General features: G+C 35.5%; 1 long non-coding RNA gene across 1 annotated transcript; it reads right to left on the bottom strand.

Moving 5' to 3' along the window:
- Nucleotides 1–212: 212 nt before the first annotated feature.
- Nucleotides 213–1797, bottom strand: LOC149218338 (uncharacterized). Its single transcript, XR_016248621.1, has 3 exons — nt 1174–1797; nt 957–1038; nt 213–829 (listed from the first exon to the last, which is right to left on the bottom strand). It is a non-coding gene; the product is annotated as an uncharacterized LOC149218338 (long non-coding RNA).
- Between the last annotated feature and the right edge of the window lie 4340 nt (nt 1798–6137).

Genomic DNA, 6137 nt, shown 5'->3' with positions numbered 1-6137 from the left:
ATAAATTTAAGATATTTTTGAATAGTTAAATATTTAAATAATTAAGAATATGTATTTGTCGGTCAGAAGTTCAGATTCAACGAAGTAAAATTTATTATTTTAATACTGATAAAACAAATCTTGAAACATGCTTAGCTTAAGCTAAATAATCATCATGGAAACTCATACAGAGTTAAAAATGATACAATCAAGTTCAACGGATCTCATCCGAATGATACAATGAAAAACCTCTTTATTCATTTTCCTTTTCACACACAGGTATTCGTTTTTAATGCGAACAAGTGGACCAAATAGAGATCATCATGGGAGGGGCAATCCTCTCTGTTTCTGCAGGTTGGTGATTGCATTTTCACATATCACAACTGCAATGCTAGAAGACCTGGCTTATACAGTGACACCCACTCCATGAATGTAGAAGCAGAGGCAGTTACTCTGGTTCCATGCATATTGGGAAGAAAGGAAATGGATGAAGAAGAGGAGCATGTGAGTGAGGAAATGGATGCATTCCAGTACTCTAGCAAGCTCAACAGCAGTTAGCCAATAGGCCTAGTGATTTGTCTATTTCGCTCATGTACATTATCTCCACTCCATAAACCTCACCCCCCGCCCCACAGATGGGCCAGCGCGCTGAACAAACTTAAACCCTTGAACTATTTACAAAAATATACTGGCATCCGGCCTGGAACAAACTGTATGTACAACTTGGATCTGTATTCCTATGAGAAGGTAGTTGTTATAAATGCCTGGGCAATAAACAGTACCCCCACAGGTAAAAAAATGAATTCTGTTCAGTCATTCTCCTCATCTTTCCCAAGAGCCGATGATGACCCTGCAATTTTATAATTGGGAATATCAATCATCGCTACAACATTAACCTTGTAATCCTTGCAGCACAAAAACAAATGTAATTCATAATAGAACTTCAAAAGATCTACAGGACTAAATCAAAGACTGACCAGTCTTAAACAGTTAGGCTTTTGGGAACATTATTATCGTACTTATTACTTCGCCATGGATTCTCCCGTTCTCGTGGTGTTACTGATACACAATATTCCAAATCCAACAAACATAAATGCAATGCTCTCTGATTGATGATTTTTATGGAAAACAAGAAGGATGAAATCCTTTGATGACAATGCAGAAACCCATAGAAAACAAATTAAGGCTACTCACAAGAAGATGGTGAGATTGGAGGGCTTGAGCCTGTTGGGGAAGAAGGACTATTCAGAAAGAGTGAACGGAGATAATGAGGAGGCTTAATAATGCTGATGCTCTGTGTTACTTGTCTCGCCTCGTCATTCGATTGTTGGTACTCTGCACTAGCTCGGCGTTCCCTCAACCAGGTTAAAACCCTCTTCTGCTTCTACAAACGGTCCATTACTGAACATAAACACTTCGAATCTCCATGAAACATAATTTTAAGCGATGAAATTGCAAATAAATAGAATTGCATTGAAAGAATTCAGATTCCTTAAGGGTTTGGAATCAATCATTTTACAGAATTGATAATTCATTGTAATTTTGATATACCAATAACTTATGACTAAGTAAAGATTTCATAGGGGTTTAGATATTCAGGGTGGAAAGCCAAAAGCCAGGGAAGAAGAACAGCAACAACTGGCAGACCAAAGAAACGATTAACTGTGAGGCCAAGAGTGATATAAAAGAATGGGAAAAAGCAGTGAAAATATCTTAGGAGTGACATAAAAGAATGGAAAAAAGCAGTGAAAATATCTTGCCATGCCAAGAAGGCAACTCAACCAATATTTGGAAAAAGCAGTCACACTTCAAATCAATGGTTGAAAGTGTCTCAGTTGATCAATGGAGGAGAGTAAAAGTGTTGACAATTGTTGATGCATAGAAAAGGCTATCAGCCTAAATATGTTCTCATCTCACATGAAACAACTCACATCCAACCAGAATGTTCAACCCCACACAAAAAGCAACCACCCACCTACTTTTACACAAAAAGCAACCACCCACCTACTTTGACGACTCAATCACAACTACTCAAGTGCTGTTCACACTAGTGATTATTGAGTGTCCTCACATAGTTCCTAGTATACACTATTGATTATTACCATTCAATTGTTACTACAAATTACTTAAGTGTTTCTCACAATATTAATTATTACCTTGTGTTTATTAGTACGTATTTGCGATATTTCAAAATGTTTTCTATAACATAAGACTGATTATTACCTGGTGTTTATTGGTACGTATGGGAGATAATTCAAAATGTTTTATATAACAAGGATAATATAAGAGCAAACGGGTCTCGAATTTCAAATTTAACTGGCTTATCAAGTAGAAATTTGATGGCGATTATTTGTGTTCTTGAAACCTGTCGTTTTAAGTTTTATGTAAATTCCCAAGTCTCTAAATTTTATGTGTTGCCAAATGTAATTTTATTTTTTTTGGGAATTAAATTTTAATGTAGTTATCTTTTATAAAAAAAAACATAGTAACTTTTACTTTATCAAATGTATATCAACAATGTCCAAATTATTTCTTTTTCAATATTTCTTGTATGTCAACGATGTCCAAATTATCTTTTTCTCAATATTCCCAACAATGTCCAAATTATCTTTTTCTCAATATTCCTTTTTATGTTTGTAAGAATCTCATACAACTTAAATATTTAAATATCAACTTGATAGTTTTAAAATCGCGTAGCCTAACTAGGCGGAGGAGTTGCCCGGAAAGTTATGGAAATTCCGGTCATATTTAGAGAAAATCCAGCGAGGATTTTTGTAAATGCAAGTTATAGTTGTTAAACTTCAAAATTTTAGGTGTCGTAGACGTTTTTGATGGTGCTGAATCCATTTCCACTATCAGAAACACGATTCAAACACTACCTCTACAAGATTTTTTGAAATTTTTTTGCCCCGGCCACTTTTAGCTGTCACGACTCCTTTTAAAATATTTTTACCCATAAAAAATTATGTTTGGAGAAATGCTTTTCATTCTATTTCTCCCCACCCATGTTCAATTCTTGCAAATGACATTGAAAATATACAAATCATAAAATGCTTATCCTTCTTTGACTTTTTTTCATGGAAAGAAAAATATGTATTTTTATTAATATGACAAAAAATACATAGTTAGATTCCCATGACACTCATTAGTGTTGTTGAGACCTTTACATGACATTCTTATGCTTGATCCATCATCACAAAAATGAAAGGTTTTTTTTTAGGTTTAATTACATATGTAGCCTCTTCAAAATATAAAAAATGATTCAAAGTAGTGCATTAATCTTTCATTTGGTAAATGGTGGAAGTTCATCATTATACAAAATATGAGATATAACAATAAAAATATTGAAGTTTATGTCCATGGTTCATGGTTATATTATTTAGTGTGCCCATTTTCAATTACTAAAATAATCTAACTACCTTGTTCCAACCCAACTCCAACTTTTGAGAGCTCATTTGCAATATTGTTTCTATCCCTATAAATATGAAACAAATTTGTATATGAGAAAGATGCAAGTAGATTTTGAACTTCATCATACATGGATCGTAATGTAAAATTCACTAGAGAAGTTTCTTTATACATCCATTTGATAACCAACATTGAGACTCAAAAAATATGTAATTGGGTCACACTAAACTCTTGAATTAGTTTCATAATTATCTTTAAACCTATCATTTAACATAAATGATTGGTTTATTGACTAATTCCATCTTTAAAAGAAACACTTTGTTTGAAGATAGGTATAGTATGCCTCTTAAACCTCACTTAGAGGGGTTCCCCTTATAAGCATCATTAGAAAAAGCAAGTGGAATATTTCTATTTATTTCCACTTCACCTTTCTCATGAGGTATAGTTTTATCGTGCACTTGTAGACAAGAGATTAAAATATTTATGGCATATACAATACATTTGAGATGAAATCACTCTTTTTGTCCTTTACATTCTCTACCCCCAATATAATTTCTTCCTAGGTTAACCATTGTTGGTGCCAAGAAATGGTCCTTACCCAATTTGAAACTTGTCAAACATTAAAGCTGTTAGGTAAAACTTGGCTCAGTGAAAGAGTCAAATTTACTCAGTCTACGCTGGTGTTTTTTGAAACATGGTTTTGGTTGCCCATGGTTTTTTGCATGTGGAATGCATGTAATGAAGCCTTTAAAAGGTTTGGCAATACTTCATTGTAATGTGCCAAGGGATGTGAGCATAAGCCTCACTTGGTTGGTTTGGCTAGGCTTTGGCCAAGGACACTAATAGAATTATGTAGTTGGATTTTCCCTGGATTGGGGTTTTCTAGGATAAAATATTGTGATTATGTATTGTGGCTTTTGTTGGTTGTTTTAATTTTTTTCTCAGTAAATTTAATTTTACCTTTAGTGATTTTAGCATAATATCAGAGTTGAAGGTTTATTTATGACTTGGCTACTTGAATCTGATTAATATATCAGAGCCAAGTATTGGCTTTAGAGGGATGCTTTTTTCGCCAATGGTTTATTTGGTCTTGTGAGTGTCATGAGTATGGTAATAAGAAGAAAGTGAATTCAATGGAAGAATAGAAGGAGAACACATTTTTAAGCAATGGAAACACACAAGGTGTGAAGTCTAGATCGGGTTTGTGGTGTGGTTCATGTTGTTGTGTGCCATGTCGAAGGGCATGTCATCCTTCCTGCACGGGGATGATAACTGGAAGAAAAAATTAGAGGTCGGTGTGCATAGATTCACAGGGAGAATGAGCACAAAAGACGAGTTTGAAGAGGAAAGCACTAGGCGAGAGGATGGGCATAGTAAAAATGATTATTTATTTATTTACTTAATAATTGAGTTAAAAATTGTATTACATGTAAATGAGCACATTATTGTAAGACTAGGTGTCACGGACCCACAAGGTGCCCTTTGACCTTAGGATTCATGAGTGCCTTGGGTGTGCGAAACCGACGTGATTTCATTCTAATGGCATGACCAACTTGGACTTACTCACACCTAGACTATGCTTCTAGCCTATGCACGACTTAGAGAAATGGATAACTCTACTAGTGAAATTAATATATTATCCCAGCTCATTGCAATAGCCCTTTGTTAGTTTACTTCTTCAATACTTAGCCAATTTTTGTCTTATTTCATTCATAACATGAATATAAACAAAGCCAACAATATACTTCAACATAAACAACAATAAAATAACTTCAATGTGCAATAACAATATAAACACAAGCATGGCTTATTTATAATATGGGAGGGGGAACTCCCAAAAACAAATTCACCTTCCTTTTATTAAAATTCAATACTTCAAATATAAAACATGTGCATTTGAGCCGAACCCCTAAGGTTCGCTACCACAATGCCCTTACATAATTCTTTATAAAGTATTGTGCAAAACCAAAGACTCACACCTCAACCATAAACTAGACGCAGAACAAACTCATGCACAACTTTGAAAGAGTTCACACCCACGAAGCCCAACCAACCAGAAAATTGAAACTTCTACGCACACCTTAGCTCGTTGGGTTAGCCTCAACTTGCCTTCATTTTTTGCTTTGGTTCACTTACTTTTTTTCCTTGCTTGCTCTGAGTCTTAGACTTTTCTTGCAAATTTTCGCTCCTTTCTTCGATGCCTTCCATCAAATGCCTTCACTTTAGTTATATGAGTGTTTCCCATGCCAAAAGGCATGACTCAACCATCAAGTTAACCTCACGTTTTTTAACTAACTCAACACTTTTCTACCAACTCATTCGATGTGGGCATGGTCGACCTTGTCATGTGGGTGGAATGCCCATTGCATGATGCCTTCATGCATTGACTCGTCCAACTCATCATCAAAATACGTCTACCTTCCATCACATATTATTGTAAAACTAACCTTTGTGTTTGCTTCATGTGCACAACACACCCTTGGCGCCCATGCATGGTCATGTCACCCAACGCCCTGCCTTTATGCATGTGCGCCTTGGGTACACACCTTCTCCCACAGTCCCTCGATGCATCATGTACGTCAAGTATTTATATGGGAAACTTACCTTCATGTAATCCATATCATTTGGTTCAGTGGGGTGCGCTCACCTTCATGTGGTACCCTCAAATTCACCATCTTTTGCATGCATGTCTCTACTATGGCACCCAAGTCATCCTTTGCACGACATGACCAAGTCACCCTTTGATTCCA

Source organism: Pinus tabuliformis, chromosome Q (genome assembly GCF_031772625.1).
Source record: "Pinus tabuliformis cultivar Carrire ecotype Pingquan chromosome Q, CPIR1, whole genome shotgun sequence".
NCBI classification, from domain to species: Eukaryota; Viridiplantae; Streptophyta; class Pinopsida; order Pinales; family Pinaceae; genus Pinus; species Pinus tabuliformis.
Note: the sequence above shows the minus strand (reverse complement) of the source record. Positions and strands in the feature narration are given on the sequence as shown.